Consider the following 11323-nt stretch of genomic DNA (forward strand, 5'->3'; position numbering starts at 1 on the left):
TAAGTTCACACTACAATCACCCCATACTTTTTCTTTCACACCTCTTTATCAAGTATTTCAGATGCATTTTATGTTTTGTTTTGCCCTTGTCCCTGACCCAGACTTTTGCGCTTCTACTATATTTTCCTATGAGAAAACATTATATAATGTGTAATTAATTAATGTTATCTACTAGAGGAAGATTACATTAAATCTATATCAATATGTATTGTGAGTATGCTCTTTATATTGTTTTTAAACCAAATATGTGGTGCCATTTCCACAACTGAGGACAAATTCCTCATTAATAAAGTTTTTTGAAGAGAATGTTAATTTAGTTACCATGGAAACATATTGTGACAGTGTATCACATGGCTGGTCATCTCCACTGCCTCTGATCAAGATGACTCACTAAACACAAGCTTTGTTTGTAAATTATGTAACCCTGGCTAACCATACATTTAAAAAAACTCGAAAATGGTGCCATCTGGTTTGCTTAATATATAAGGAATTTGAAATTATTTATACTTTACTTTTGATACTTAAGTATATTTTAGCAATTACAGACATATAGAAACCAAATTTTAAAAATGATCCTATACGATACCAGGAACATCTGCAAAAGACAGGGAGAAATACTGGAAATAAAAAGAGAAGGGAGAAGTGAAATCTATCTCTGAGCTTACAAAGCAGAACAAAGAAACAAGAGAAGGCAATGGAAATGCAACCAATGGAAAAGAAGACCGACTTTAAAGAGAACAGTTGCAATGTAGACCTACCTATCAGGTAACACATCACCTCAGTCACCAGGTGACCTGCAGCCAGAACATGAGGCCAACATACCTGCCCCTAACTTACCTGACACTGATGCACGCCCTGATACTCCTTCCTCATTGTCTGCAACATAAATGAGTAGTCGAATACTTGCTGGAAGGAAAAATGTTGGAAGAAGTCTCTCAAAAACATACAAAGATCTTTACATGTCAAATGTCAAACTTGATAATGCTTTGCGGAAAAGCTGAGAAATTCAAAAAAAGGTACGATCGACTGATGAAGAAACTGGTAAGACAAGATTCCACAAAGACAAAACAGCAAATGGAAGGAAACTCCAAAGAACCTGAGAAGGATTTTGTTTCAAATGCCATCATTGCAGAGTTAAAGCAAAAGTATCAACAAATTGACCAGTGCCAAGGACAAACAAGTGGCTTCAAAAATGCTCAGTGGCAACATCCTGAGAAAGTATGGCCTGGCCAATGCCGCAAACAGAAAAAGCAATGAGGGCAAATGAAAACAATACTCCAGGAAAAATCAGTGAAACAGAATTAGCACTGCCAGGCTCTGTCGCAACCGGCCGCGACCGGGAGGTCCGTGGGGCGACGCACAATTGGCCTAGCGTCGTCCGGGTTAGGGAGGGTTTGGCCGGTAGGGAAATCCTTGTCTCATCGCGCACCAGCGACTCTTGTGGCGGACCGGGCACAGTGCGCGCTAACCAAAGTTGCCAGGTGCAGGGTGTTTCCTCCGACACATTGGTGTGGCTGGATTCCGGGTTGGATGGCGCTGTGTTAAGAAGCAGTGCGGCTTGGTTGGGTTGTGTATCGGAGGACGCGTGACTTTCAACCTTCGTCTCTCCCGAGCCCGTACGGGAGTTGTAGCGATGAGACAAGATAGTAGCTACTAAAAACAATTGGATACCACGAAATTGAGGAGAAAAAGGGGTCAAATTCACACACACAAAAAAAAAGACAATGGGGGCGTGCTCGGTCCTCCTTTTCCTGTAGTCCACAATCCTCTCCTTTGTCTTGATTACGTTGAGGGATAGGTTGTTATTCTGGCACCACCCGGCCAGGTCTCTGACCTCCCTATCCGCTGTCTCAAAGTTGTCAGTAATCAGGCCTACAACTGTTGTGTCATCTGCAAACTTAATGATGGTGTTGGAGTTGTGCCTGGCCATGCAGTCGTGGGTGAACAGGAAGTACAGGACGGGATTGAGCACGCACCCCTGAGGGGCTCCAGTGTTGAGGATCAGCGTGGCAGATGTGTTGTTACCTACCCTCACCACCTGGGGGCGGCCCGTCAGGAAGTCCAGGATCCAGTTGCAGAGGGAGGTGTGTAGTCCCAGGGTCCTTAGCTTATTGATGAGCTTTGAGGGCACTATGGTGTTGAAGGCTGAGCTGTAGTCAATGATTAGCATTCTCACGTACGTGTTCCTTTTGTCCACATGGGGAAGGGCAGTGTGGAGTGCAATAGAGATTGCATCATCTGTGGATCTGTTTGAGCGGTATGCAAATGTGAGTGAGTCTATGGTTTCTGGAATAATGGTGTTAATGTGAGCCATAACCAGCCTTTCAAAGCACTTCATGGCTACGGACGTGAGTGCTACTGGTCTGTATTCATTTAGGCAGGTTACCTTAGTATTCTTGGGCACAGGGACTATGGTGGTCTGCTTGAAACATGTTGGTAGTACAGACTCAATCAGGGACATGTTGAAAATGTCGGTGAAGACACCTGCCAGTTGGTCAACACATGCCCAGAGCACCCGTCCTTGTAATCCGTCTGGCCCAGCGGCCTTGTGAATTTTGACCTGTTTAAAGGTCTTACACACGTCGGCTATGGAGAGAGTGATCACACAGTCGTCCAGAACAGTTGATGCTCTCATGCATGCCTCATTGTTGCTTGCCTCGAAGCGAGCATAGAAGTGATTTAGCTCGTCTGGTAGGCTCATGTCACTGGGCATCTCGCGGCTGTTCTTCCCTTTGTAGTCTGTCATGGTTTGCAGGCCCTGCCACATCTGACGAGCGTCGGAGCCGATGTAGTACAATAAATCTTAGTCCTGTATTGGCGCTTTGCCTGTTTGATGGTTCGTCTGAGGGAGTAGCGGGATTTCTTATAAGCGTCCAGATTAGAGTCCCTCTCCTTGAAGGCAGCAGCTCTACCCTACTCTACTCTAGCTCAGGGCAGATGTTTCCTGTTTCTGGTTGGGGTATGTATGTACAGACACTGTGGGGACGACATCATCGATGCACTTATTGATGAAGCCAGTGACTGTGGTGTACTCCTCAATGCCATCGGAGGAATTCCGGAACATATTCCAGTCTGTGCTAACAAAACAGTCCTGTAGCTTAGCATCTGCGTCATCTGACCACTTCTTTATTGATCTAGTCACTGGTGCTTCCTGCTTTATTTTTTTCTTGTAATCAGGAGGATGGAATTATGGTCAGATTTCCCAAATAGGGGGCGAGGGAGAGCTTTGTATGCATCTCTGTGTGTGGTGTAAAGGTGGTCTAGAGTTTTTTTTCTCCTCTGGTTGCACATTTAACATGCTGATAGAAATTAGGTAAGACTGATTTCAGTGTTCTTGCCTTAAAGTCCCCGACCACTAGGAGTGCCGCCTCTGGGTGGGCGTTTTCCTGTTTGCTTATTTCTTTATACAGCTGACTGAGTGCGGTCTTGGTGCCATCATCCATCTGTGGTGGTAAATAAACAGCTACAAGAAATATAGATGAAAACTCTCTTGGCAGATAGTGTAGTCTACAGCTTATCATGAGATTCTCTACTCTCTACTCTATTTCGTGCACCAGCTGTTGTTTACAAATATACACAGACCCCCCCCCCCCTCCCATAGTCTTACTGGAGTGTGCTGTTCTATCTATAAGCAAACAGTGCAGCGTATATATCCCGCCAGCTGAATGTTATTCATGTCGTCATTTAGCCACGATTCCGTGAAACTAGATATACCGTTTTTAATGTCCCGTTGGTAGGATATTCGTGATCGTACCTCGTCTAATTTATTGTCCAATGATTGTACGTTGGCAAGTAATATTGATGGTATAGGCAGATTTCCCACTCGCTGTCGGCGGATCCTTACAAGGCACCCCGCCCTGTGTCCTCTATACCTGTGTCTCTTTCTCCTGCCAATGACTGGGACATTGGCCTTGTCGGGTATCTGAAGTACATCCTGTGCGTCCTGGTTGTTGAAGAAAGAATCTTAGTCTAATCCAGGGTGAGTGATCGCTGTCCTGATATCCAGAAGTTATTTTTTGCCGTAAGATACGGTGGCAGAAACAATATGTACAAAATAAGTTATAAACAACGCGAAAAACAAACACATAATAGCAGAATTGGTTCGGCGCCTGTAAAACGGCTGCCATTTCTTCCGGCGCCATCTTCCTTTACCTGTGTAAATACACCAGTGAAATCCAGGCAGATTTCACTTTGGTGATTCCCACAAGCAGGTGACCCTCCACACCTGTGTTGGATATACCACAAATGATACAGTTTCACTTTGGTCACTGAGCTCGTCTATGGGGCATGACCCCTCTGCTATCTGGGCCCATCTCTCAAAAACACTGGCCTACTTCCTTGAGCTCTGCCCATCGGCTACTGCTGTACACTTTGTGAGTGCAGGTCAGGATAGGTCTAAAAAAAAAACATCTGCTATCTCTCCACCCTTCCCTTTGAAATGGGCTTCCAGAGAGTCACATGGAATCTCCTAGAAGCCGGACATGGAAAAGTCCCAGCTGATGGGGTCGGCGCAGCTGTGTAACGAAAAGCAGATGGAATTGTGGCACGAGGCAAGGACCTCCCATATGGAAGAACTGTATTTGAGGAACTGTCAAAAGATCAGTCAGCCTACAAGCTCTTATATATCTCAGAGGAAGAGAGAGAGAGAGAGCATGGGGAACCTCCCACCTGGGGACAATCCGTGGGGCAATGAAGATACACCAGGTAATCCTTGTGGGTCATTTTATGTCAAATCTCACATTTGTTATACAAACATATTATCACTACATTATGTGTCACTAGACTATGTTAACGTTACATATTCCGAATGTGCATAACTTTTAGAATTTCCTGTGTTTCCAGATTGTCACCGACAGTCCAAGAGAGAGAACTTAAGAGGATACTCAGTTGCTTCTGTTCCTTTCCACATCACTGCAGCTGTTTCAGCCCACGGACTGGTTGAAAAAAAGTGAGAGTCGGACCAAGATGGAAAATCCAACACATCTCACAACGCCTTCCAGCCCATTGAAGACCTATGTGAAACATTGACCGGAAAGTAGTTTTGCGGCGGAGTATGATCAGGACGTTTACCCTGGTATCGTGCGAGACGTTCACGCAGAGAGTGGTGCTCTTGTGAAAACCATGAGTCGCGTTGGCTCGAACCGTTTTCTTGGAGCCCCGCCCAGTGACCAAAAGGCACGTGGAGCAGGATGACGTGGTCTGGGAGGAACGTAAGCTCTCATTCTAAGCCTTTAGATACCCTTGGAAACTCACTATACAGTACATACAAAGCAGGACATCAAATCATACACAAAATAAAACATGTGCAGCTCTCAATGAACTCTTCCCTCGATATATAGGTGCTAGAAGTTCTAGTTGTTGCATCGAAGTGTAGTCAATGACAAATGTTCTCGTGTTGAAAAGGCGCTAGGTCCAGTGTTTTGTAAGTAAGTGGTGAACTTGGTAGATGGTATAACAACATTGCAATGACAGTTTTATATGGCTTTTCCTACTTGTTCAATAATGTCACGAGCTCTTTTAGAGCTCTATCTGAATGAATTCTCATTGTGCCATAGAAAGCCTTTTTGGTATAGAAACTCAAGTGGTCATAATAAATCATCCTGTTCTCATGGCGGGTGCCAGAACATGACTGTATGTGTGTGTGTGTATATGTGTATATATGAAAATGAAGGTTAACAGACTAGGAACACAGGGCTGGTTCAGGCTCATTGGCCAACAGGCCTACAGTCAGGCTAATTTGAGCAGTAGCCTACAGATGTTCATGAAGTCTCAGCGTAGTCGAACTAAGTGGAATAAGAAGTTGACTATGCCTGCTATGCGGGTCGAGACCTTCAAGTTCCTCGGTGTCCGCGTCACCAAGGACATACATGTACCATGGTCTATACACACCAGCTCAGTCGTGAAGGGGACGAGAACAACGACCTCTTCCCCCTCAGGATGCTGAAAAGATTCGGCATGAGCCCTCAGATCCTCAAAAAGATATACAGCTGCACCACTGAGAGCATCTTGACTGGCTACATCACCGCTTGGTATGGCAACTGCTCAGCATTCGACCTCAAGACGCTACAGAGGGTAGTGCGTATGACCCAGTACAGGCCACTTACTTTTTTCAGTCCTTACTAATAACTCTAGTTTTGTCACACCTGGACTACTGCTCAGGTGTGACAGGTGCGTCAATTGGCTCAGAACAAGGCAGCATGGCTGGCCCTTAAATGTACACGGTGAGCTAACATGAATAATAGGCAGGTAAATCTCTCATTGCTTAATTAAATTGGAGGAGAGATTGACTTCATCACTACTTGTTTTCGTAAGAAGTGTTGACATGCTGAATGTACCGAGGGTGTCTGTTTAACTACTAGCACACAGCTCAGACACCCATACATTCCCCACAAGACATGCTACCAGAGGTCTCTTCACAGTCCCCAAGTCCAGAACAGACTATGGGAGGCGTACGGTACTACAATAGAGCCATGACTACATGGAACTCTATTCCACATCAAGTAACTGATGCGAGGAGTAGAATCAGATTTAAGAAACAGATAAAAATACACCTTATGGAAAAGCAAGGACTGTGAGGAGACACACACACACACACACACACACACACACACACACACACATGAAAAGACATGCAGTCTACACACACGTACACATGGATGTTGTATTGTAAATATGTGATAGTGCCGTATTGGCCTGAGGGAACACACTAAGTCTATTGGGTAAAGGGTTATGAGATGAAATGTCATGTAATATTTTTAATTGTATATCAATGCCTTAATGTTGCTGGACCCCAGGAAGAGTAGCTTCTCAGCTAATGGGGATCCTTAATAAATACAAATACAAAATCACCGGGGCCGAACTCCTTGCCATCCAGGACTGCTATGGCAGGCAGTGACTGAGGGAGGCCAGAGAAATTGCCAAAGACTCCAGCCACCAAAAGTCATAGACGTTTCAGGAGCACCAAGTCTGTGACCAAAAGGCTCCTGAACAGCTTCTACCCCCAAGCCATAAGATGCTGGACAGTTAATCAAATGGTCACCCCCGGACTATTTACATTGACTCCCTTTACTATTTCTACATCTGAATTGTTTTACACTGACTCCCTTGCACTGGCTCCATGCACACTCACTAGACCCTACCCAAACACTCACATATACTACACTCACACTCCAACACACACTCACTAGACCCTACCCAAACACTCACATATACTACACTCACACTCCAACACACACTCACTAGACCCTACCCAAACACTCACATATACTACACTCACACTCCAACACACACACACTACACACACACACACACACACACACACACACACACACACACACACACACACACACACACACACACACATGCATATTGACGCAACACATGACACTCACACATAGACACGCTTTACATACGCTGCTGCTACTCTGTTTATTATATTTCCTGTTTGCCTAGTCACTTTTACCCCTACCTACATGTACATACTGTATTACTTAATAACCCCGTATCCCTGCACATTGACTGGGTACTGGTAGTCCTTGTATAAAGCCTCGTTATTGTTTTTCTTGTGTTACTATTTTCTGTCGTACCATTTCCTGATGGCCTAGTCACTTTTACCCCTACCTACATGAACATACTGTGTCACCTGAATTACCTCAACTACCTTCTACCCCTCCACATTGACTGGGTACTGGCACTCCCTGTGTATAGCCTCGTTATTGTTTTTATTGTGTTACTTTTTTACCTCTGCACTGTTTGGGAATGGGCTCGTAAATAAGCATTGCACTGTAAACGTCTGCACATGTTATATTGGGGACAAGTGACCAATAAGATTTGATTTGGTAGCTGCAATGTAAACGGTCCCTGTAATGTAAACTGACAGCACAAACATATCCATGGACATTTTATTTAGCAGTGTTCCCAGACAATGTCAAAAGTTGATACTTGTTAACAAAATCCATTTTTGAATTTAGGACACAAAAATAGGGCGACAGTGCAGAAACACTCTCTGACGATGAATCTATTTACAAACTACACTGTATATACAACATTATCAAAATATAAATAGCACCCAGCTGCTCAAGTCCTAAGGTAGAAGCTGGTGTCATTCTTTGCTGACACGAAATTCCCGGTGCCTTATAGTGTGTTTGGCAATCCGGGAGAAAACGTGTCATTGAAGAACATCACCTGTTAGTTCTTGAAGTGTCAACTTAAACCACACCCGCGCTGAAAGACACTCACGGAAATCAAGTACACCATGAAGTCTTGTTCTCCCTCTGACATCACTAGAAACAGTCAGACTGTTGGATATTGCAAAACGGGATGGAGACGGAACCCACATCCAGGTGCTGTTCATAGGACACAGCTGCATTATGGGTTCCGTTACCATCCTACCCGCCAACATTACTATTGAGGATCCCGTTCCCATTTCACAATTTCTTGGAGTGGAGAAAAGTAATTGGTCTATCCTGTTCCATTCACATCTTGAAAAAACTATGTCTGGAGAGAGAGAGAGATAAAGAGCGAGAGATAGAGGAAGAGAGAGAGATAGAGGAAGAGAACGAGATAGAGGAAGAGAGAGCTATATATATATATATATATATATATAAATATATATATATATATATATATAGAGAGAGAGAGAGAGAGAGAGGGAGAGAGAGAGAGAGAGAGAGAGAGAGAGAGAGACAGAGAGAGAGAGAGAGAGAGAGAGAGAGAGAGAGAGAGAGAGAGAGAGAGAGAGAGAGAGAGAGACAGAGAGAGAGAGAGAGAGAGAGACAGAGAGAGAGAGAGAGAGAGAGAGAGACAGAGAGAGAGAGAGAGACAGAGACAGAGAGAGAGAGACAGAGAGAGAGAGAGAGAGAGACAGAGACAGAGAGAGAGAGAGAGAGAGAGAGAGACAGAGAGAGAGAGAGAGAGAGAGACAGAGAGAGACAGAGAGAGAGAGAGAGACAGAGAGAGAGACGGCACAGGAGATCACAGTCCATTGAAGGAGGCACAGATGGAGAGTTATAAAAGCAAAGATTTATGGGAGATATAAGGAAAAGATAGGTTGGCTGTGGCACTTTATTTCTTCTGTCATTTTACTTTAAATCTCACATAGGCTCTGCTGCTAAGTTACTGGAAGAAACCCAGAGAATAGTTAAAAGGGACAGACAGAGAGTGAGACAGAGACAGAGAGAGAGAGAGGGAGAGAGAGAGAGAGGGAGAGGGAGAGGGAGAGAGAGAGAGAGAGAGAGAGGAGAGAGAGAGAGAGAGAGGGAGAGAGAGAGAGAGAGAGAGAGAGAGTGGAAGAGAGAGAGAAACAGGGGGAGAGAGAGAGAGAGGGAGAGAGAGAGTGGAAGAGAGAGCGAAACAGGGGAGAGAGAGAGAGAGAGAGAGACGGGGAGAGAGAGAGAGAGAGAAAAAGAGAGGGCAGAAAGCCTATTAATGAATCATCAGAGGCATACTTTCACTTATTAATTGAAGTCACCTACTCCTCAGGTTTGAGGGGAAAGCTAGTGTTTATCTGATCACTAGAAGAAGAGAACGCAAACAGAAAGGAACAGAAAAACGGTAACTCAAAACAAGAGAACCTCCGAGAGGGGTATTTTGAAGGTAAGCTACATAATTAGTGAGAAAGGGTTGAATGAGCTGAATGAGGACAAAAACAGACAGTTAAATGAATGGAAAAAAAGTACAGCCCCCCCCATAAAATGACATGAAGAGTCCCCCTTTTCTGAAAAGAAAGTTACCGTATATGCTTTGCTCAGGTTGCCATCAGCTTGCTCCAACTCGGCTGTCACCCTGCTGTCTGCACTCCTCTATTTATGGGTCTTCACTTCCTCCTAAATACACAAAGAACCGATTTCACTTTCACTTCTGCAGAACAACTGACCATAACTCCTCCTTCGCTCCGTCCCTCCCCCTTTCGCTGTCCCAACAACACTTTCAATCTCTGATTGCTTGACTACTGTACCACTACCTCCTGCCACTTTCAACTGATTTTTACAGTTGATATACAGTACCAGTCAAATGTTTGGACACCTCTACTCATTCAAAGGCTTTTCTTTATTTTTTTGTATTTTCTACATTGTATAGCAATAGTGAACACATCAAAACTATGAAATAACACATATGGAATCATGTATTATCCAAAAAAGGGTTAAACAAATCAAAGTATATTTTAGATTCTTCAAAGTAGCCACCATTTGCCTTAATGACAGCTTTGCCTACTCTTGGCATCCTCTCAACCAGCTTCTCCTGGAATGCTTTTCCAACAGTCTCGAAGGAGTTCCCACATATGCTGAGCACTTGTTGGCTGCTTTTCCTTCACTCTGCGGTCCTACTCATCCCATACCATCTCAATTGGGTTGAGGTCAGGTGATTGTGGAGGTCAGGTCATCTGATGCAGCACTCCATCACTCTCCTTCTTGTTCAAATAGCCCACAGCCTGGGGGTGTGTTGGGTCATTGTCCTGTTGAAAAACAAAGTGCAGACCAGATGGGATGGCATATCGCTGCAGAGAGAGCTATATATATGCTGGTTAAGTGTGCCTTGAATTCGAAATAAATCACACTGTCACCAGCAAAGCACCCTCCTCCATGCTTCACGGTGGGAACCACACATGTGGAGATCACCTGTTCACCTACTCTGCGTCTCACAAAGACACAGTGGTTGAGTCCAAATCTCAAATTTGGACTCATCAGACCAAAGGACAGATTTCCACCGGTCTAATGTTCATTGTTCATCTTTCTCTGCCCAAGCAAGTCTCTTATTATTATTTGTGTCCTATATTAGTGGTTTCTTTGCAGCAATTCGACCATGAAGGCCTGATTCACGGAGTCTCCTCTGAACAGTAGATGTTGAGACATGTGTTACTTGAACTCAGTGAAGCATTTATTTGGGCTGCAATTTCTGAGGCTGGTAACTCTAATGAACTTATTCTCTGCAGCAGAGGTAACTCTGGGTCTTCCTTTCCTGTGGCGGTCCTCATGAGAGCCAGTTTCATCATAGCGCTTGATAGTTTTTGTGACTGCACTTGAAGAAACTTTTAAAGTTCTTGACATGTTCCATATTGACTGCCCTTCATGTCTTAAAGTAATGATGGACTGTCGTTTCCTTTTGCTTATTTGAGCTGTTCTTGACATAATATGGACGTGGTCTTTTACCAAATAGGGCTGTCTTCTGTATACGCATTAAGAAGGAAAGAAATTCCACAAATTAACTTTTAACAAGGCCACCTGTTAATTGAAATACATTCCAGATGACTACCTCATGTGACTACCTCAGATGACTACCTCATACCTCTAGTGTGCAAAGCTTTCATCAAGGCAAAGGGTGGCTA

This window comes from Oncorhynchus nerka, linkage group LG7, assembly GCF_034236695.1.
Source record: "Oncorhynchus nerka isolate Pitt River linkage group LG7, Oner_Uvic_2.0, whole genome shotgun sequence".
Taxonomy (NCBI): Eukaryota; Metazoa; Chordata; class Actinopteri; order Salmoniformes; family Salmonidae; genus Oncorhynchus; species Oncorhynchus nerka.